General features: G+C 40.2%; 1 protein-coding gene and 1 pseudogene across 5 annotated transcripts in view; one reads left to right on the plus strand and one right to left on the minus strand.

Moving 5' to 3' along the window:
* CSGALNACT1 (chondroitin sulfate N-acetylgalactosaminyltransferase 1) overlaps positions 1–23,141 on the plus strand; it is a 290,722-nt gene that overhangs the window by 92,591 nt on the left and 174,990 nt on the right. Inside the window, exon 2 of one of the 4 annotated variants that reach the window (XM_079779433.1) lies at positions 2,528–2,603. The exons of the other annotated variants lie outside the window; for them this stretch is intronic. The gene's annotated coding sequence lies outside the window, so the exon portion shown is untranslated. The remainder of the gene's footprint in view (positions 1–2,527; positions 2,604–23,141) is intronic. 4 annotated transcript variants of the gene reach the window in all.
* The window catches only part of LOC307104502 (small ribosomal subunit protein uS14-like), a 43,932-nt pseudogene that overhangs the window by 15,251 nt on the left and 5,540 nt on the right, over positions 1–23,141 (minus strand). The gene's annotated exons all lie outside the window — the stretch shown is intronic.

Consider the following 23,141-nt stretch of genomic DNA (forward strand, 5'->3'; position numbering starts at 1 on the left):
AGGTTATTGATTATTTTCCTTTTAATGAATTCAGCTTTGCTGCTTATAGGGTTTTTACACTGATCCTTTCCTTTTATTGATACTGGTGTTTTTACTCTTAGACCTGTGTCTTTTCTATACAGAGTGTTCTGTTACTAATATAGGGCTGACTGCAGGTTGGGATGAGACCTTGATAAATTTAGGATATGTCTTAGTTTTATAAAATAGTGATAATGGTTTTTAACCTGCAATACAAGCTCTTAGATTAGATGCCTGAGGTCACTTTAGTTGTGTAATTATAATTTAGAATAAGTTTTGGCTTTATGAGTATTAGAGGGGTTGTGGCCTGTCTTCAAGTTATATATTTTTTTCTGACTGTGAAATGAAAATATATTAATTGTGGAAAATGTAGAAATATACAAAGAATAAAATAACAACCTTTAATCCCAATTTCTAGTGATGAATGCTATTGGCCATTTTGGCATTATTTTTTTTTTTTTGGATTTGTGTATGTGTGTGTCTGTTTGTATGTGCAGGTTATCATAACTTACATCCCAACCCATACACAGTTTTGTATTCTCCTTTCTCATTTAATGTAGATCATAATACATTCTCCATCATTAAAAAGTTTTCACGAGCCTAATTTTAAAGGCAATATAATATTTCATAGTATGTGCATGCTATAACTTACTAATCATTCCCCAGTGTTAGGACTTTAAATTATCTCCAGCTTTATGTGTATATCTTTTAAAAATAGATTTTTTTTATTGATTTCAGAGAGGAAGGGAGAGGGAGAGAGATAGAAACTTCAATGATGAGAGAGAATCACTGATCAGCTTCCTCCTGCATGGATCCAACACTCAACCTGGGCACGTTCCCTGACCGGGAATCGAACCGTGACCTCCTGGTTCATAGGTTGATGCTCAACCATTGCACAACACTGACTGGGTAATAATTACTCTTGATAAAGAGGAAGCAGCCAAGTCTGGCACAGAGGAAACAAGTATTTGCAAAGTGAAGTTTCATAGGTCGGCGCTCAACCAGTTGAGCCTTGCTGGCTAGACTATGTGGTATCTTAGTGCATCCATCTTTGTCCAGATTTATGATTATTTCATTTAGATTGATCCTCTAAGTGAAATTAATAGGTTAAAAAGTTTGGCCACTTTAAAGATATGTGATACATAATGTTTGCCAAATTATTTACCAGAGTGAATTTCCATTCTAGCCAGCAGTAGGTGGGAACCTGGGGTCCATTACTCCCAAATGGCATTGTGTGTTAGCGTGGCTAATTTGATAACCAAAAACTAAAGATGCTGTTTCAATTTGCATTTCTTTTATTACCAGTGAGGTTGAAAATTTTTAAATCTGTATATTAACTATTTTACTCCTTAAAAAAACCCTCTTCTTTTCATCTATTAAAGTCTAGTATATTTCTTACCATGTATAAGGGCTTTTTGTATGTTAAGGATATTGATGCTTTCTCCAATATATTTGTTGAAAATGTTTTCCTAATTAGTTGTTGGCTTTTATTTTTAAATAAATTTTTGATGTTTACATGTGTTTAATTTACTAAATTTGTCACTTTAATTTACTAAATCACATATTATAATATATAATTTATTATGTAAAAATAAATTTATTAATTTAATGTGCTGTTTTTAATTTAATTTTTAAGTTTTTAATTATATCTTTCATGTGTGTGCATGATTTCTGCCATAGGTTGAGAACGTCTTTCTCCATAAAGAAAGAAGAGAAATATATTTAACTACATATTTTTCTAACTCCTCTAATATAATTTTAAAATTTTACCTGTGATTTATTTGGAATTTATTTTAGACTATATTTTGAGATTAAAAATACCTAATTTGATTTCCCCCACAGATAATCAGTTGACTCAGCAATAGTTTTGTTGAATAAGCCACCATAAACTTCTGTCATTACTTCATCATGTGTTCATGTTTTATATATCTTAGTTTTATTATTTGAGAGGTTGTATTTCTTCTTCTTACAGGTATTGTCTAGAACTTAGCTAATTTAGCCTTTTAATTTTTAAAGTATAAATTATAGAGTCGTTTTGCCAAATTCTTTTTACTCTGTCTCTCCTGAGCTCCCCCCTCCTTCCCGAAAGCAAAACCAACAAAATAAAACCCAAAAGGAAACACACACAGCTCTGGGAGAGCCATTGGAATTGTGTAAAACCAATAAAATGGTGTAGGCAGAGCTGTACTCTTTCAGCACCTATCCAAAAAGGCACTTTCCTTTTAAGCAAGAGCTTCTTAATGTTCTGTATGTGCGTAATCAGTAATTTCGTCTGTTCAGAGGCGGTTGTCATGCATTGACGTTTAAGCATCAAAGATGTTCCAAGGCAGAGCTGTGTGACCATAGCCTGCAAATGGCCAAACGTGGCCAAATGCTGCCCTATAATGGCTCTGGAGCTAGAATGTTCTTTACGCCTTTAAAGGGTGGTAAAATAAACCAAATGAGAATATGTGATGGAAACCTATGTGGCCCACAAAGCTTAAAATATTTGCTATCTGGCTCTTTACAGATTAAATTTGCTGGGGGCACCGCACAGCAAAACACTGGCAAGCAAACAGGAGACACGCAGACTTCACATGTTAATTGTGAGTCATAGCTTTCACTCACGTACTACCTCTTCAGCACATTGACTGGGAAGGTTTTTTTTTTTGTTTGTTTGTTTTTTAAATGCATTTAAGATAACTTTATGTGAGCATATGAGTGAATGCTTACAGATATTGTTTCTTTGTTCCCTTGTTTTTGCCCTATATTTTTAAATTTATCTTTATTGTTGAAAGTATTACAGGTGTTCACCCTTTTGTTTTCCCATTGGCCCCCTCCACACCACACCCACCCCTCCCAGGCCTTCACTATAATATTGTCTGCGTCCATGGGCTACGCATATATGCATATAAGTCCCCCGTTAATCTCTCCCAATCCCACCCACCCTTGCCTTCCCTCTGAGATTCTTCAGTCTATTCCATGCTTCTATGTCTCTGGATCTATCTTGTTTATCAGTTTATTTTGTTCATTAGGTTCCACATATGAGTGAGATTATGTGATACTTATCTTTCTCTGACTGGCTTATTTCACTTAGCGTAATACTCTCCAGGTCCCTCCATACTGCCTCAAAGGGTATGAGATCCTTCTTTTTTACAGTTGCATAGTAAGAGTGGTAAAAGAGGACATCCCTGTCTTGTTCCTGTTCTTAGGGGAAATAGTTTTAGTTTTTGCCCATTGAGTATGATGTTGGCCTTTATTATGTTGAGGAATGATCCCTCTATTCCCACTTTGCTGACTTTTTATAAAAAATGGGTATTAGGCTTTTTCTGTGTAAATTGATAGGATCATGTGATTTTTGTTTTCCAATTTGTTTATTAATTTGTGGATATTGTACCTGCCTTGCGTCCCTGGGATAAATCCCACTTGGTCATGGTGTATGATCTTTTTAATGTATTGCTGGATCTGATTTGCTAATATTTTGTTGAGGATTTTAGCATCTATGTTCATCAGGGATATTGGCCTGTAATTCCCTTTCTTTGTAGTGTCTTTATCTGGTTTTGGAATTAGGCTAATGCTGGCCTCATAAAAGGAGCTTGGACGTGTTCCTTCCTCTTGGATTATTTTGGAATAGTTTGAGGAGTATGGGTATTAGTTCTTCTTTGAATGTTTGGTAAAACTCCCCTGTGAAGCCATCTGGGCTTTTGTTTGCTGGGAGTATTTTTAATTACTGCTTCAGTTTCATCAGTTGTTATTAGCCTATTCAGGTTTTCTTATGCTTTATTATTTAGTTTTAGAAGATTGTATTTTTCTAGGAATATGTCCATTTTGTCCAGGTTGTCCAGCTTGTTGGAATATAGTTGTTCATAGTATTTTTTCCTGATTCTTTGTGTTTCTGTGGGGTCAGTTGTTACTTCACCTCTTTTGTTTCTGATTTTGTTAATTTGGGCCCTTTCTCTTTGTTTTTTGATGAGTCTGGCTAAAGGTTTATTAATCTTATTTATCTTTTCAAAGAACCAGCTCTTGGTTTCATTTATGTTTTATATTGTTGGTTTTTATTTTTAATCTCTATGTCATTTATTTTCTCTGTAATCTTTATTATTTCCTTCCTGCTACTTTGGGCTTTTCTTGTTGCTCTCTTTCTAGTTCTTTTAGTTGTAGAGTTAGATAGTTTATGCAAAGTTTTGCTTGTTTTTTTGAGGTAGGCCTATGATGCTATAAATGTCCCTCTCAGGACTGCTTTCACTGTGTTCCATAGGTTTTGGGTTGTTGTGTGTTCATTTTCATTTGTTTCCAGGAAGTTTTTTATTTCTTCCTTGATCTCTTTGGTAACCTATTTATTGTTTAGTAACATGATATTTAGCCTCCATGTGTTTGGATGTGTTTGTGTTTTTACTGTAGTTGATCTCTAATTTCATGCCCTCGGCTGGGCAGAGATCCTTGTTTGCAGTCCAATGGGATCAGCTGGAAAGCTGGGGTTTCTATCAGCTCTTCCATGTGGGGAAAGCCCCAGTCAGGTTCCTGGGATAGTGGGACGGATGGCTCCATCCCCATTCCAGTCACTGATGCTTCCTGAGACTGTTCAAACCCATAGGCTTGGGCTCTGCTGCTGTCTCCTCTGATAAGGTCAAATGCAGGGTGTGGCAGGCAGGGCTCCTGAGGGTGTGGCAGGCTATATCACCCAGGGTGGGTTTTTTTTCCTTTTCTCTGAGCTGTGGCTTCTGGGAGTGGTGACCTCCTCTTAGAAAAAATGTCCATTTTGATTTGGGAGGATACCATTGAATGCAGGACTCCTGGCTGTTGCTTTTCCATGTCTCCCCACAATGCTTCCCACCACCCTCTCCTTAGGCACCTCAAGTCTGCATCACCCTCCCTGCACCAAAGCCTCAAGTGAGTAGCTGCAAATTAAACTCCTGTGCCCTGGGTTGCACACACACACACACACACACACACACACTCACACACACACTCACACTCACACTCTCACACACAAACTAAGGCTTTCTCTCTGACCAGCTCTAGTCTATTGGCGCCAGACTCCCTAGCAACCAGCTACCACCTTTGACAGCTGGATGTTACGTGGGCTGCGGGTCGGCTCGGGTTCAGGACCTCAGCCTGGGTTCCGGACCTCGACCTTCTAAGGGAACAGTCCCTCCTGTAGCTGAGAGATCCCTCCTCACTCTCCGCCTGCCACCACTGGAAGCTGGGTCAGCTCCTCTCAAGACCTCGCCCTTCCTATTGGTCTCCAGGTATTTTCTGTCCTTCCTCGCTATGTCTCCAGCTCAGCTGGGCCTCAATTGATAATTCTGGGTGTATGTTTTCCACTTCAGTTTTATTTCCAGTCTAGGTCTGGGAGGGGATGCAAGAAAGATCTGCCTATTCGGCTGCCATTTTCTCCCCATCCTCTCTTTATACATTTTTAAAAAATGCCTTGAGCATGTGTTGTGAAACTAAAAACAAACAGACCATGTACTTATTTTTGGAAGATCATGTCTGCTTGTGGGAACATCTCATTTTAATGACCTATCCCCTGAAGGGAGGCTGGTGCAGACAGCAACTGTCCATGCAGGAATACCTGAAGGACTCCAAGTGGAGTCCCCAGTGCTCCAAACCTTAGCAGCAGTACTATTTTGTAGACATCTTCTTCTTCTTCTTCTTTTTTTTAAATACTTAGGAATAAATTTATTTAACAAAAGAAGAAGTGCAAGACTTGTACACTTAAAAAACAAAATTGTTGAAAGAAAAGAAGACTAGCATAAATTAAAACATTTCCTGTGTTCAATGGATTGGAACATTTAGTATGGTTAAGATGCAATATTCCCAGATTGATCTACAGATTAAATGTAATCTCTATCAAAATCCCAACTTGTTTTTCTTTCAGAACTTGACAAAATCATCCTAAAATTCATATGGATGGCAAGGGAGGCTGATTAACCAAAACAAGGTACAAAGTGAAGGACTCATACTTGCCCATTTTAAAACCTACTACAAAGCTATCAAAATAGTGTAGTACTGGCATAAAGAAAGACATATAAGTCAATAGAACGGAATTGAGAGTCCAAAAATAAATCCAGGAGTCTATGGTCAGTTCATTTTAAATGAATGACATCTTCTTAATAGATTAAGGCATTTTGTTAACCTGCAGTGGTGGGGCTTACTATCTGATTAACTCCTGTTTACCTAAAAATAAAAAGCCAAAATAAGAAGCAAAAAGTACTTACTTGGTAAAAATAAATCGCAGTTCCGGAAACACCGATTCAGACCGAAACCCAAATTGTGTCCCGAATACAGGGTGAAGGCAAGGAGTTTTATGAGAAAAGGAAGGGAAATGATTACATGAGTAGAAGAAATTTCTATTGGTGCTAACAAGTTGAATTATTCTGTAGCGAAACATGGCTGATTACTGATTCTGTCTTCAGAAAGGATCTATAATCATCAGTCCTTGTGGTCAGGATATCTGCTTTCCTGTCAGCTTTGCAAACAGCTGTTTGAGGACAGTGTTGCTTTGGTCCAGGCCAAAGGTTTTTTGCCCAGTTCAAACATTCCAAAGGCTCAAGGATTTCCTCTGGAATGGCTGCTCTGGTTCCATTTAAAAATGGCTCACTTATGTCATTCTTCACACTCCCATCTATCATCACTGGCGAAACCCCAAACTCCCTTGGGGGTTGGTCATGGAGTGTGTCTAGCAGGCTGACTTCAGGACACAGCTCAGTGGAGGCATTTGGGTTTTCTGAAGGAGCTTGAAGACATTTGCAAGGAAGGGAATGATTGTTGGAAAAAGAGCTGAGCAGGTCACTGTTACTTGTGATACAGGTAGATTCTATATTGAAAGGAGACAGGAAAACCTCGAGGAAGGAGAGACTTCAGATAGATGAGCCAGAAAAATGACACCGATTCTGCCTCTGTTCCAGATGTGTCCATGGTTGCTGAAGAAAAGGCAGAAGAGGATCAAGCAGGAGACCTGTTGTCATATTTACGCAGCCTGAGTCTCACAGGGTGGGTGCAAGCTAGTGGGTATCATTAGGGTTTCTTTCTTATTTCTTGGAAAATATAATTGTTCAAGCATTGAATCCAGCCTTTTGGATAATCTGAAAGGATAAAAAACCAAAGTCTAAGTCTTAAACTCATAAGTTTACATTCTGAAATAACAAAGGTGTTTGCTAGAGTTTTCATATCTTGCCCCCCCCCCCACCCCTAAGTTTAGAATTATTCAAGAATAGCATAAGGCCCTGCAGAGTTTGGTTAATAGAATTTACAGCAGGCAAGTCAGACAAAGACCAAATTTCATGGAAAAACTTCTAAAGCAAAGTTGTTGAAACTTAAATTAGATTTGAGTGTGACAGATCGACTACTGAGCAATGCTATAGTGCCTCACTGTTAAATCCTATAGGAATTAGTCTAGAATTTATAGTCTTGTTTTTTTTTTCTGTTGCAGTGGGGTGCTGATTTTGCATTTTGAGTCCAAGTATATACATCTTCCAGATGTAATCATTTTATCCAAGTAAATGAAAATATGGCTGTATCAAGGACTCAAAGCTATTACATTGAGAACATGTCTAGCAGCAGTTTGGTGTTCTCTCAAGAATATTCTAGCAGCTGTACTCCAGGAGCCTTTGGAGAAACTCCTACTTTAGAAAAGGATAGTTTTAAGAATCAAGGAGAAAGCACTGAGATTAAAATATTGGGAGATTGTCCTAGCCAGTTTGGCTCAGTGGATAGGGAAGGGTCCCGGTTCCATTCTGGTCAAGGGCATGTACCTCAGTTGCAGGCTTGATCCCTAGCCCTGCTTGGGGCCCATGTGGGAGGCAACCAATTGTGTATCTCTCTCACATCAATGTTTCTCCCTTTCTGTCTCTCCCCCTTCCTTCTACTCACTCTAAAAATAAAAATAAAAATTAGTAGAAAAATACCCTCAGGTGAGAATTAGCAAAACAAACAAACAAACAAAAAAACATAACAAAATATTAGGAGATTTAGATGTGTATTTATACTTATAAATACAAATATATGTATTTCATAAAATGAGTTGGATATACAAATATTTCTTATTATAGTGATGCCATGCCTGGCATGTGTTATAGGATATGATGTGAGACGTTAATACTAATAAGATACAGGGTGGGGCAAAAGTAGGTTTTCAGATGTTTGTATGGAAAATAATACCATAATTAATAAATAATAATGTAAGAATAAACTCTGTGTTTTGTGTATTCACAACTGTAGACCTACTTTGCCCCACCCTGTATTTGCTCACTATATGATCTTTGATGGGAATCAGAAATATTTCACTGGGTATCTTTGTCATTTCCACCGACTGCATTGGACATTTAGAGCTCTCATCAGCAGCTAGGATGGTTAGTGAGTCCTGTGTGCAGGCCGAGTTGAGGCCTTGGGAGCTTCTTAAATGGGTGCTATCATACATCAAATCCTTGCCAGGGCAGGCCTTCATTGCTTTCCAAGTCACTGGAATATACCCATACATATTTACGGAGAATTGGATAACCTCCCTCAGAAAGGGGTCTCTAGATAATTTTTAAAGACTTATTGTTTCCTTGGGGCTGTCTGAGCTACAGTGTCTTTCTTGTTCAACACTATATATTCACCTCCGTCCATAATGCCTTGCACATTGTAGATACTCAGTAAATATTTGTTGAGGGAATAAATGGACTATAAATTAGGCATCTTGAGATTACGATTCTGGTTCTCACATTTTGCCACTGTACAATTATAACAATGGAGCTGACTTTTATTAATTGGTGATTGTACAAGGCACTGTATCATGAACTTCCTCTAAATTTCATTTGATCTTCCCCACAAACTCTAAAGAATGTATTAATCGCCATATGTTAGATAATTCTGTGGTCACAACCCCACCGTTTTAGTGGCTTCAGTCAACAGGGCAACAGCACTCTATGAGTTGACTCAGTGATCCAGGCTGCTTTAATCTCACTATGACTCTGCCATCTCAGCCTAAGGCCGGGCAAGAGAAAGGCTGCAGCATCATGCATGGACTTTTCATTGTTCAAACCTGGAAGTGACATGCCATCCATCTGTTCACATTTCATTGGTCAGAACTAGTCACATGGCACCATCTACCTGCAGGGGGGGTGAGAACTGCAGAGTATGCTGGAAAGGGAAGGAAAACCAGGAATTCGTGTATAATGATAATGGCTATTGTAGGTCCATTATACAGTTATCCCCATGTTACAGATGATAAAACTGAGGCCAGAGTGTATATGTTACTTGTCTAAAGTTAACAGCTGATCTGTGGCAGAACAAGGCCTAGAACTTAGACTTGTTAGTTTTCAAAGCTATACTCCACCACCATGCAATACTACCTTTATTAAGGAAATTAATTTTTGCCCTTAATGAGGGGGAGAATAATAAAAGCATCAGATTTAGGGTTTAGGAACCTGGTTTTATAGGATGGATTCCATCACAGACTCTCTTTTACATGTAGCTAAGCTACTTCCCTGGGCTGATTTCTACACATGGGAATAATGATTACTTTAACAATAATATAAAGTAATGCATAAAACAGCACCTGGAGAGGCATAGCATGCTGTATAAAGGTATGATGGTGTTTCAACTGGCACCTGCTTTCTTTAGCATTGGTCTTATGCAGGTTTTTCCACATGTAGCAAACTACAAGATTCTTACAAGAAAACAAATCCTTTATATAATCTTGGTATATTTAGTTGGTTTCCTTACACAGGAATATACTATATGTTACAATATAAAGCTTAACTTCATTGGTCTAATTTTGTCAACATTTGATTAGACTGAAGTGATGTTCAGTTTAAATTGATTAATTTCTACCTTCTAATCACCCTCCCCCCACCATCTTTTTAGTCTATGTTTCTAAAAACTATTCTTTTAAAAGTGAGTATTTCCAAAGAACATTTCTAGATAAGGCATATGGATATGTCACTGTAAATTCAGAAACTCTTTTACTATTTTGCCATCTGTTCATGGGTCAGAGCAGTTACACCTTGTCTGTGGCCTAATTGAGAAAAGCAGCTCTGTCCTGGCCCGGTATCTCAGTTGATTAGTGTCCTGATACACCAAGGTTGCAGGTTCCATCCCTGGTCAGGGCACATAGATGAAACAACCAATGAATGCATAATTAAGTGGAACAACAAATAGATGTCTCCCTCCCTCTCTTTCGCTTTCTCTTCCTCTCTTTCTCTCTCTTTCTCCCTCCCTTCTATTCTCTCTAAATCAACGAAGAAAAAAGAAAAGCAGCTGGGCTGGTGTGACTCAGTGGTTGAGCGTCAACCCATGAACCTAAAGGTTGCTGGTTTGGTTCCTGGTCAGGGCACATGCCCAGGTTGTCGCTCGATCCCCAGTAAGGGGCATGCAGGAGGCAGCAGATCGATGATGTTCCTCTCTCATCCATGTTTCTATCTCTTTATCCATCTCCCTGCCTCTCTCTCTAAAAATCAATAAATATATATTAAAAACAAAGCAGCCCTCTTCCTTTGCAGGTGTGGGAAGAGAGGGAAACTTTTTTTGTCAAAATGTGTTAAATTACTTGACCCGTATCCCTGTCTCGCAAAGCTTGGGGTAATGCAGTTCTCAGTATTGTCTCCTGTTGTGAGTATCTCCCAAGCTTGTTTTTTTTTTAATGCATCTTTCCTGGCATGGCCAACTATGCCAGGCCATGTAGGCACTGGGGATACCCTGATTTTATGTCAGGCCTGCCCCACATTGCTTCAGATGCGATTAACAGAGTTTTGCAGCTCTTTGACTTCTTCCTGGCAGTGGTTCATAGTGCAGTGAGTAGTCAGATTAGAAAAGAAAAAGGTTTCTGTGGAAATTTGGGGGCAAAATTTCCATTAATTGAAAAGAAAAAATAGCCAGCATATTTTTCTCAGACCCCATCTTATAGCCATGTTTATCCCTCATTGTTTAAATATAACCCTTCTTAACCTAGGGGCAAGCATGCTATGCCTTTCTCCTCCTCTCCCGTCTGGACACAAAGCCTGTTATTGTTGACTGTTCTGCAGTTGGATCACTTGAAAATGAGATTTCATTTGAGTAGAATGTTTTCCTTCCAGGATAACGGGCCTCTTTAATTTTGTACTTGTAGAGGGCCTAGCAAAACATTTACATTTACTCCTGATTTTCCCTTTTCAGAGTTCTTAAGAGACAGGGAGGATTCATTAGCAAATAGATCATCATGACACATCTAGTTATTGGTGAGCCATAAAAGATCAGAAAAAGAACACAGAAGGTAGATGTTTAGAGCATTCAAAGCCTTTGGCAAATGATATATGTGGTGGTTTTAACTGACCTTGGAAGTTATGTAAGTCTTTGTGTGTGCTTTTATATAAGAACTAGAGGCCTAGTGCACGAATTTGTGCACGTCTGGGGTAAGGGGCCGTGGGCGATTGGCCAGTGTGCCCCACCCCCGATTGGGGTTTGGGTGCCGATTGGTGGCAGGGCTGGCCATGGGGAGGGGCTGCGGGCCTATTATGGTGGGGCGGGTTGATCAGGGATGGGGCTGGCCTGGGGGAAGAGAGGGGGCGTTTGGCCATAGGCCTGCTCTTGATCTGGGTGGGAGAGTCCAATCAGGGGCAGGCAGGCAGCGGGGAGGGGCCAAAAGGTTGGCCAGCTGGCCCCACCCCCTGATTGGGCCGGTGCGCTGGCCACAGTGGGCATCATAGCGACCGGTCATTATGGTCGTTATGGCTGTTACGGTCGCTGGCTTTATATATATATATATAGATGTGGTCTATAAAAACAATAATCATCTGTTGAATTTACAAAATATCTTCATAGAGGCCTAGTTCAGCTGGTCCAAGGTGGTGAGCAGTGAATTGAGGCTGGATTTCCTGGCTTTGGGAAGTGACCGCTCAGTGGCCTGCCTTCCTGTTCCTGTTCTTTCAGCCCATTTACATAACTACTTGCAAAAATCTCCTGAAACTGTTTAAAATTCCAGTCTTTGTGTATCTCGATTTCATTCAATTATAATACATTTCAAATACCTCTTTCCCCTTTCTCCTTTGTTTTTTCTATGGTTCCCTTTCCAGTTCCTCCAGTTTCTTTTCCTTTACTTGGGGACAACCTATTTGATGCTGCTGAGACCCTAATGAATTAGAGTCCAGTGATATTAAAGGTCTTTCAGGGCAGAAAGAAGAAGGGTGTTCCAGGGTTGGGTTGAGCCCAAAGACAAGTAGGCATTGATGGGGTGTGGCTCTCATTCCAGGCAGCTTCGTGTCCATTTCTTCCCTGAAGGTTGACCTTGTCTGTTTCTCATTGTCTGCACTGCCTTCCGTAGCAGCAAACACCGTTGGGGCAAGGGCTGGTCACGGTTGGCCTCTTTTAGGAGCTGACATTTGAGCTGAGACCTGAAAGGCAGGAAGGGAATTGGAGGCATGGAGAATGTTTCAGCACATGCGAGGGGCTGGGACACCAGAGATAAATCTTACTTAGTGCTCGTGCTCAAGGAACTGACAGTTTGGTTGTCAAGCCACTAAGCTTGATCCACTGCCACCTTCCTGCCTCCCTGAAACTGACAGTTCCTGTAACCCGTCCTCTGACTTCAGTTAAAGGAGTTATCCCTCTCAATCTGCAAGTTGGCTCCAGATAACCTTACAGGGAGCTGTTGAACCAATTCCTGCAGCCAATTTCAGCTACTGTCCTGAAGAGGCACCTGTTCTCGTTTGTTTGTGAAAAAGTAACAACAAAAACTTGGTCAGGTGAATTTAGAGTAAACTCTCATAACATGGGTCTAATGCTTAGGCTGCAATTTTCTATGTCAGATGAAAATGATACTCAGAAGTCAGTTCTGCAACAGCAGTGACACACTGATTCCCAGTTATGTGCCCTCCCAGTCTTTATTGCCTTCTAAAAACTTCAGCCGCAGTTTTACAATCGGATCAGCCCTGAAGGGAAGCTGCTTCCTACATGTGCTGCATTGGACTTAATTTGCATGGAATAATATTACCAGTGTCTGTTGCTTATTTTCCCATAAATGCATGTGACCACATAATCGTTCCGCTAACATTAAGTTTTAAATGCTTTCATTTAAAAAATCAGCCTTTGGGGGGAATAATCAAGACCTAACAGAAGGGAAAATTAGGCTTATGACATTATCATACCAAAAAAAAAAATGCAAGCAGCACATTACTCTAAAGCAAAAAGAAAAACAGTAAAATAAAAATCTTACCAACTGCATATGGTAAATAAAAAAGAATGATTGCTGCTATTAAATCTAAATACAAAAATCACCAACTCTAACTTGAGGAAACAAAGGTTTTTCTTGGAAAAGAACAGGGTGGTTTGGTTGCATATCAACTAGGAGAGGGAGAGAGCGAGAGCCTTTAAAGGCAGAACAATTTTCTTTAAGACATTTAAATGAAAATAGATGACACAACATAAGTCTTTGCTTTCTTGAATGAATGATGCATTTGAAACCATTGTCCCAAGGATTCTGATTGCCTTAGGAAAGCATCCATATTCAAATAGTATAAAATGATGCATTACATAATTAGGTTAAAAAACTTTATAAAACCTCTGAGGAGAAAGACGTATGCTACTTATGTTGGATAGAAAATTCTAGAAGGATGTTATGACGATCACTCTAAAGTTGTTTAAAGCACTACTGGTTGTGTATGTGGCCCCTGCGAACCTCGATGGCTGTGAATGCCGATTTTGGCCAGAGGAGTTGTGTTGTTCAGGTGCATAAAAAAAAAAAAAATAAACCAGTTGTGTTCCTTTGGGACATATCCATACTTTTCTGAGACAAAGAAACACAGACTATAAACAAAGTCAGCCATTCTCTACGAAGGGACCCCAATGCTGCCAAAGTGGTGCTGATTTCAGAAGTATTATTTTTTTTCTGGAATTCTGGCTTCTCTTATATATCGTTTCTAGAAACACTGCCTTGAAATTGGAGAAACTGTGTGAGAAGATTTCTAAAAGGCTTGAAAGGCTGAGCATGGAAGTGAAAAGATGAAGAGGAAAGTGGGAAGACTTCCTAAATGCCCCACTCTGGATGCCTCCCATCTGTTCCCTTCTTCCCATCCCTTTATGAAGTGACCCCAGTCAACCCAGGAAATAGAGTTAGAGATGCGTGGGGGCCGGTGCTGGGAGGAGCAGTAGACACGTGGCTACTATAGACAAGAAGTAAGCATCAGGGAGGCTGGACAGCGCAGCAGCCTAGATTCGCCCGGGCCCTTGACTCTAACATGCATGGCCTTGCACAGTCTTCGCTGACCGTGGCAGTTGGCTAGCCACAGGACAGGCATTTTTATTTTATTTTTATTTTTATTTTTTTAAATATATTTTATTGATTTTTTACAGAGAGGAAGAGAGAGGGATAGAGAGTTAGAAACATCGATGAGAGAGAAACATCGATCAGCTGCTTCTTGCACACCCCCTACTGGGGATGTGCCCGCAACCAAGGTACATGCCCTTGACCGGAATCGAACCTGGGACCCTTGAGTCCGCAGGCTGACGCTCTATCCACTGAGCCAAACCGGTTTCGGCAAGGCATTTTTAAACAGTGTGTGCTCAGGAGAGCCCTCTTCTCCCACTCCCCTCCTTCCAACAGCCAACCTCAGGGCACAAGGCAGTGCTGTGCAACATGAAATAAAACATTTTATTTACTATTGAAAACAAAGGAATGCAGAAACTTAAACACAATCATTTAGACATTTCTTATACTATAATGTCCAAAGAAGGGGTTCTTACCCCATTGATATCTGAGTACCACAACTGAGGGTCTGAGGTGTTTTCATCATTTTATTAAATTGTGTTCTCATTTACATGACAGCTGTCTTAGTCAACACATGCTCCCGTAACAAATACCGTACACTGGGAAATTTACTTAAACAACAGAGCAAAAACTGATTGCTTTGGCTAGGACGTAGTACTATGGTGAATAGAAGTGGTGAGAGTGGGCGTCCTTTTCTTGTCCCTGATCTTGAAGGGAAAGCTTTCAACCTTCCACCATTGAGTATGGTGTTGGTTGTGTGTTTCTCATATATGACTTTTATTATATTGAGGTATGTTCCCTCTATACCCAATCTGTTAAGCATTTTTATCATGAAAATATGTTGTATTTTGTCAAATGTTCTTTCTGCATCTTTTGAGATGAACATGTGATTTTCATTTTTCATTACATTAGTGTGGTGTATCACCTCAATTGTATTGTGTTTTTTGAACAATCCTTGCATCTCAGGGACAAAACCCACTCGATCATGGTGTGTATTAGTTTCCTAAGGCTGCTACAGCAAATTACCACAAACTGAGTGACTTAAAACAACAGAAATGTGTTATCTCACAAACCTGGAGCTTAGAAATCTGAAATCTGTAAGTCTGAAAGGTGTGAGCCGGGCAGTGCTCCCTCTGAAACCTGTAGAGTGAAGTTCTTCCTTCCCACCTCCCAGCTGCTGGTGGTGGCTGTTGAATCTTGGCCGTTCTTGGCTTGTGGCTGCGTCTCTCAATCTCTGTCTCTGTATGCACGTCCTCTCCCTGGGTCTTCATGTCATCTATATATATATATAAAAGCCCAGCGGCCGGAACGGCAGAACAACTGGAACGACTGGTGGCTATTACGTGCACTGTGGCAGCCAACCAGCCTGATCCGGGCTCCAATCAGCCCCACCCCCTGACCGGCCTGGCCCCTGACTGGCCCGGCCCCCAATCGGCCCCCAACACCCCGATCAGGGGTGGGGCTGGCCGGCCAACGACCTGCTGCCCTCCCCCTGTCAGGCCTCACCCCTGATTGGCACCTCCACCCCAATTAGGGGCGGGGCCAGCTGGCCAACCACTTGTGGCCACTCCCCCCCGCTGACCGGCCTGATGAGCCCCCATTGGGGCGAGCCGGCCAGACCCCACCCATGCACGAATTTGTGCACTGGGCCTCTAGTCTTCTTATAAGGACTCCAGCCATATTGGACTAGAGACCCACCCTACTCCAGTATGACCTCATTGCATCTTTAAAAATACTATTTCCAAATAAGGTCACATACTTAGGTACTGGGGGTTTGGACTTCAACATACCTTTTAGGGGGTGGGGAGAACACATTTCTATCCATGAAAGTATACTAGAGAAATTTCCATCTTTGGTGTGGATGGGAGTGGTATGTTTATCAAGCCGTAGGGTGAAAAAGGAAAGAAATGGATTACAAAAATCTTCCAGCTACTTGTACTGTATTAAACATCTACAACTCTCCTGTCTGGGAGACTTCACAATGCAAATTATTAGGGATATATGGCTGACCTGGTGAAGATACCTTCAGTGCAGCAATGAAAATCAAGTATTCTCTGGGCCAGAAGTACCGCACTGGAAATTTTTAAAAAGTTGTACTGTTTTATTTTTACTGGCCCCAAAACTACCTTGAAAAAAAGCTCTCAGCAGAATGCCTAGTCACTCTGCTCAGGTTGACAGCAAAATAATGGGGAGAATTTTCTTAGCTCTACTGAAGTGCGGGTGTTTTAGCTTTTTATTTGAAGTTTTGTAGTCTAGAGGATGTTGCCATATAAAATATGGGGACTCCTAGGACCAATTCTTTATGTAGCCAGTGGTTAAGAACAGAAGTATTTGAATATGCCCTCTAAAATGCAGTGATAAGAACACAAAGAAAAGATATTACAAATGTTATGCTTATTCCTGGCAAATGCTTTTTTTGGATATTTCTCTTAAATGCTTTGCCATTTGGTTTGGAGACGTTTTCAGGCATCTTTGCCACCTAATTATGGCCTATTTCCAAGGCTTTTGAGGAGCTTCCATAAACAGCAGGTCCATGGTTGAGGAGAAAGCACCTGTTTTATATGGTTATATCTTGCTTGTCAGGAATGGGAGCATAAAATGGGCCATTTAAACCTTTAAGATGCTTGCCAATAATTTTCAAGGTAGATGTGTTATATGACTTTTGATTATGTTAAGTTTCATAATCATAAAGTCATAACCATGCCAAGTTCACTTGTTTGCAATAAGTATGAAATGGAATAATTTCTCTTTGTTCAAGAATGTTTTTTGCCCTTTGTTACCTGACTCTTTGTGGAGATAATGAGCATGCAGGAGTGAAATGCTGCTTTGAAAGAAATACAGTAAGAAAATAACTTTCACTATTTGAAAATTCAAGCCATAACAGGCGTAATAATATACAGCAAAAACTTTCCTGCCATTCTTCTGTTGCTCCAGTTTCCATAAAACGTATGAGAGAACATCTGGATAAGCTATAAAAGAAGGAAAAACCTCTTTCCCTTAACCTATCCACCACCTTTAGTGTCAGAAATAGTACAGAGCAATTTAGGAGTGCACAGTGTTTGTTTAAATCTGAGAAGAACTTTGTTAAACAAAGCCAAATCCAGCAATATCAAAGAAAATGACTTATATGGCTAGTGAACAACAGAAGACAATTTTTTCTCTTTACACTGCAGGTGTCCTCATGCCTTTGAAAGTTTATTCTGGTATATTAGTGATGAAGGGGCAGTTTTTGCTTTGGCATTTTTAAGCTCAGTATATTTCAGCTGCTAAGTAACGGAAGCCCTGCCTTCAGCAATAGGAATTATTTGAAAGATTTTTTTTTTCTCTCAAAAAATCCTTCTTGTTGGTTGGAATTTCTGAGAATCACAATTATGGGCTGAATCTTGGCAGTTTATTATGCAGTTTATTCTGACTTGCTTTTTCATTTTAGAGAACTGAGCAGTGTGCTTTAAAAAGGATACACCTGGGTTGAAACAACTAGATACCACTGCACACCTGTTAGAATGGATGAAATCTAAAACACTGACAACACCAAATGTTGGCAAGGATGTGGAGCAACAGGAACTCTCATGCATTGCTGGTGGCAACGCAAAATGGTATAGCCACTTTGAAAGACTTTGCAGTTTCCTATAAAACTAAACATATTCTCACCATATGACCCAGCATTTGTGCTTTTAGGTGTTTAGTTAAATGAATTGAAAACTATCTTTACACAAAAACCTGCACATAAATATTTATGGCATTTTTATTCATAATTGCCCAAAAGTTAATAGATAAACTATGGTACGTCCAAATTATGAAATACTAGAGGCCCAGCGCACGAAATTCGTGCACTCAGCGTGCGGGGGTTTGGGGGGGTCCCTCAGCCCGGCCTGCACCTTCTCACAGTCCAGAAGCCCACGGGGGATGACTGACTGATGGCTTAGGCCTAAGCCACCAGTCGGACATCCTTAGCACTGCTGCGGAGATGGTAGAGGCTCCCGCCACCACCGCTGTGCTCACCAGCGTGAGCCCGACTTCTGGCTGAGCGGTGCTCCCCCTGTGTGAGTGCACTGACCACCAGGGGGAAGCTCCTGCATTGTGTCTGCCCCTGGTGGTCAGTGCACGTCACAGTGGCCAGTTGTTCTGCTGGTCATTCCGCCATTCAGTCGATTTGCATATTAGCCTTTTATTATATAGGATTACTCAGTGATAAAAAGAAATGAGCTAATGATGGGTACATGTCATTATGTATTTGTGAAAATTCAGTGAACTCTAATGTTAACGTGTGAACTTTAGTTAATAATAATGTATCAATATTGGTTCAGTGGTAACAAATGCATCATACTAATACAGGCTGTAAAGATTAGGGGAAACTGTGTATATGTGAGAGGCAGTAGGTGGGAGCTCTCTGTACTTTCTGATTCATTTTTCTATAAACCTAATACTGGTCTAGGAAAAAAGTTTCTATCAAGCCACAAAAAGACATGGAGGAACTTAAGTGCATATTGCTAAGTGAAGGAAGCCAGTCTGAAAAGGCTACATTCCCTATGATTCCATATATGCCATTCTGGAGAAAGTAAAACTATGGAGACAGTAAAAAGATCAGTGGTTGCCAGGGGTGGGGAGGGCTGAGCAGGCAAAACATACCGATTTTTAGGTATTTTTAAAAGAATAACAAAACTATTCTGCAGGATACTGCAATGGTGGCTACGTGTCATTATGCTTTTGGCAGAACCCATGAAACTGTCTTTAGTTCAAAACAGCGATTTTCAAATGGTGTGCTGCAAGAATTTTTAAAACATGCAACACCTGACTACGTAGTCAGGGGCACCGACATCTTTTCCCTTGGACTATCAAATAAAAAAATGACGACAGCCAACACAATAGCTGTTTGGTGTGAATGAATCAAAATTATACCTATTTCTTTGTTGGCAAAAAATATAATATTTTTTTTGGTGTACTACAGAATTTTAGTAATGAGTTTATGTGAGTCATGAGATGAAAAAAGGTTGAAAATTGCTGGTTTATAATAATGTGTATATATTGGTTTCATCACTTGTAATGAATGTACCCCTCTAATGTAAGATGTTAATAATAGGGGGAGCTGTGGAGGGTGGTTGGGAATATATGGGAACTATGTACTTCTCAATTTTTTTGTAAACCTAAAACTTCCCTGAAAAATAGTCTTTAATTTTTTAAAAAAATAGCAAAATATTATAGGAAATTCAAATTTCAGTCTCCATAAGTAAAGTTTCATTGGAACACACACACACAAACACACAGCTGGGGAACTTTGGTGGCACACCTTTTTTGACATCTTAACCATGGCCAGTGTCATTGACTGCACAGGGCGGAGACTGGGAAGCCAATGACTGCCCATGGCCCCTGTTGGCTGGATGAGAAGAGTCTTTGCAGCTGGGCCTTTGCTCTGGAGTGGCTTCTATTTTGAAATCTTCAGGAGATTGCATTCCCCAGGCCCCCCCACCCCACCACCCCCCCCAGGCTCCTTCCATCCATACACAATTTTGATTCTATGCCTGACTCACTGGGCAGCTCAGTTTCTTGTCTGTAAAATAGGAGTCATTGTGCTTACTCTTTCTCTTTAGTTTCTTCTAATTCAATTTGTCATACCCCACAGGGATGTAGTGAGGAGAATGCTAATTAGAAACATAGGTTAACTTACCGTACAAAATTGAGTTCCCAAAAGAAGAGCTGGAGGGAGATGGAGCTGATGTGAAACCAGGTTAGTCGCACTTTGAGGGATAGATACTTTTGCAGCGGGAAGGGACCATAACTGATGATTTGATTCAGTTTTATGCTAGCAGCCAGGGGCTCCCCGAGTCCTTAAGTCTCCAAGCTTGCAGTGTGTGGATAGGTCTGGGCTCTGAAGGCAAAGAAACCTGGGTTGAACCTCACATGTTTCTCCCTGGGCAGCTGGAGGGCCTCTCTGAAGCTCAGTTTCCTCATCTATAAAGTGGGAATGAATGGCCACACCTACTTTATAATTAGCTGATTAAAACAGGTCATATGTATGATGTGCCCTCTATGGGGCCTGCACCAGGCAGCCTGCACCGTCCATACAGGTTTAATTTTCTGTAGAATGAACTGTCAGTTTCATTTTTCTCCTTGAAGGTCCCAGAAAAGTCAACTGCCCTCTTATCTGTTTTAGCTTTATCCCTCCTCAGATGGTCAGGATAAGATTTTTTAATGTTAAACTAAACCCCCCTCCCTTTTTTTCTTTCCAATTTAAGTCTCCTTCCATTTGTCCTGTATCCTCTGGACACTCTCAGAAGCCTTCATAATTGGTCATTAAGCCACTTTGTGATTTCCTCTAGATTAAATAACCCTGGTGGCTCTGACCTATTCTATTTTCCTTTGAAAATGCTCCTTGCCCTTCTGCAGCTTCTCCTCAGTCTTTTAGAAATCCACTGACCAGCACGGAGGTGTGCTTTCCTAAAGATCACTCTGGGCCTTTGCATGCCTTGGGCGTTTCATTTTGTGTTTTTGTTCTTGTTCTTTTCATTTGTAGTATTACCTTTTATTCTGACCTTTCCTTTGCCCTGCCTTTTTATTTTTTTAAAGTATTGCTTATTGGCTAAGATTGAGGGCTCTGGAACTGGACTTCCTGGTTTGTGTCCATCTGTATTACTTTCCAACCAGGTCCTTGCCCAAATTACTTAACTTTTCTGAAACTCAGTTTCCTCATCTGTAAAATATGATGAATGCAAAGATTTAAGTATTTAATATGCAGAATTACATATATAGTTCTCATAAAAACATGGCTACATAGAGAGTACTCAACAAATAGTAGCTATTTTTAACTTTTTATTTTGAAATCATTTAGACTCACAAGAAGTTGAAAACAGTGCAGAAAGTTCCCATTATCCTTCCGCCAGCTGCCCTCAATGAAAACATCTTCCATAATGAAAATACTTTTTCAAAAACAGGAAATTAATGTTGGTACTACACTCTTAACTGAACTATAAGCTTGTCCAGATATCACCAGTTTGTTATGCTTTCTTTTGTATGTTCATGTGTGTGTCTAGTTCTGTAAATTTTATTACATGTCTGGATCCGTGTAACCACCGCCACCACAGTTAGGGTACAGAATTGTTCCATTTTTTCAAAGGCTGTTCCTTTATAGTTACACCCTCCCTCCACCCCTAGCCTATGGCAACCATGGGTCTGTTCATCACATTTTGAGAATGTCACACCATTGGAATCATACCTTTTAAGAATGGTCTTTGTCACTCAATGTAGTGACCTTGAGACCCATCCAACCTGTTCATGCATCAGTAGTTTTTTTTTCTCTTTTTATTACTGGTTACTATTCCATTGTATGGGCTTACCACAGTTTATTAATCCACTTACTCCCTGAAAGACCTTTGGGTTGCCTTCCGTTTTTTGGACCTTACTGCTCTGAAAATTCATGGACATTTTTGTGTGAACATGTTTTCATTTCTCAAGTGTAAATACATAAAAATTGTGATTGCTGAGTTGTATGTTAAAGTGTATATTTAACTTTTTAGAGAACTATCAAACTGTTTTTCTCTGGTGGCTGTACTACTTTACATTTCCACCAGGAATGGATGAGAGAGCGCTATCTCTGCATCCTTGCCAGAATTTGGTGTTATCACTATTTTTTATTTTTGCTGTCCTAATAGATGTGAAGTGGCATTCTATTCTATTGTGGCTTTAATTTGTATTTCCCTAATGGCTAGTGAAGTTGCACATCTCTTCACGTACTTACTGGCAATCCATATATTCTCTTTGGTGAAGGTCTGTTTGAGTCTTTTGCCCCTTTTAAAAATTGGATTCTTTGTGTTCTTACCGTTGAGTTGAGAAAGTTCTGTATATGTTCAGAATACAAATCCTTTGTCAGATGTGTGGTTTTCACATATTTTCTCCCGTCTTGTGGCTTTGTCTTTTCATCTTTTTCACATGATCTTTTGCAGAGGAAATAATTTTAATTTATTTTTTCTCTTATTGATCATGCTTTTGGTGTTATATCTCCTGTTTTTCCCCCTAAAGATTTATATTTTAACACTTTACATTCAGATCTACAAATGGGGCCATTTTGATTTAGGATTTGTTTAAGGTGTGAGGTTGAGATTAATTTCTTTTTGCATATAGATAGCATATAGATAATTCCAACACCATTTGTTAGAAACACTATCCTTCCATTCAGCTGTTTTTGTAACTTTCTGCTAGCCATATTTATGTAGAGCTGTTTCTGGGGTCTTAAATATGTTCTGTTGAGCTGTGTGTCTATTCCTCTGCCAATAGCACATGGTCTTGATTACTATACTTATACAGTAAGTTTTAAAATTGGGTATTGTGATTCAACTAACTATATTCTTCTTTCTCAAAATTGTTTCAGCTACTTTAGGTCTTTTGCCTTTCCACATACGTTTTAGAAGAAGCTTGTCTATACCTGCAAAAACCTTGTTGGGATTAGCTATTATTTTAAACTACAGTCCTGGTGCACGAATTCATGCACTGGTGGGGTCCCTCGGCCTGGCCTGTGGGGATCAGGCCGAAATTGGCTCTCTGACATCACCCGAGGGGTCCCGGGTTGTGAGAGGGCACAGGCCAGGCTGAGGGACCCCACCAGTGCACAATCAGGGCCAGGGAGGGACCGCGGGAGGGCTCCAGGGCATGTCCGGCCCATCTTACCCAGTCCTGATTGGTCGGACCCCAGCAGCAAGCTAACCTACCAGTCGGAGCCTCTGTCCCCTGGTGGTCAGTGTGTGTCATAGTGATTGGTCGAATGGTCAGGCACTTAGCATATTAGGCTTTTATTATATAGGATGTTACCATTGCTACTTCCTTCATTCTATATTTGTTTTATTGCTTCACTTTACAGTTCTCACCTTATCTAGAGCCAAAGGGGATTTAGAGATCATTTCGACTGATGCTAACATCTTCCAGTGGAAAA

This window comes from Cnephaeus nilssonii (genome assembly GCF_951640355.1).
Source record: "Cnephaeus nilssonii genome assembly, chromosome: 8".
Taxonomy (NCBI): Eukaryota; Metazoa; Chordata; class Mammalia; order Chiroptera; family Vespertilionidae; genus Cnephaeus; species Cnephaeus nilssonii.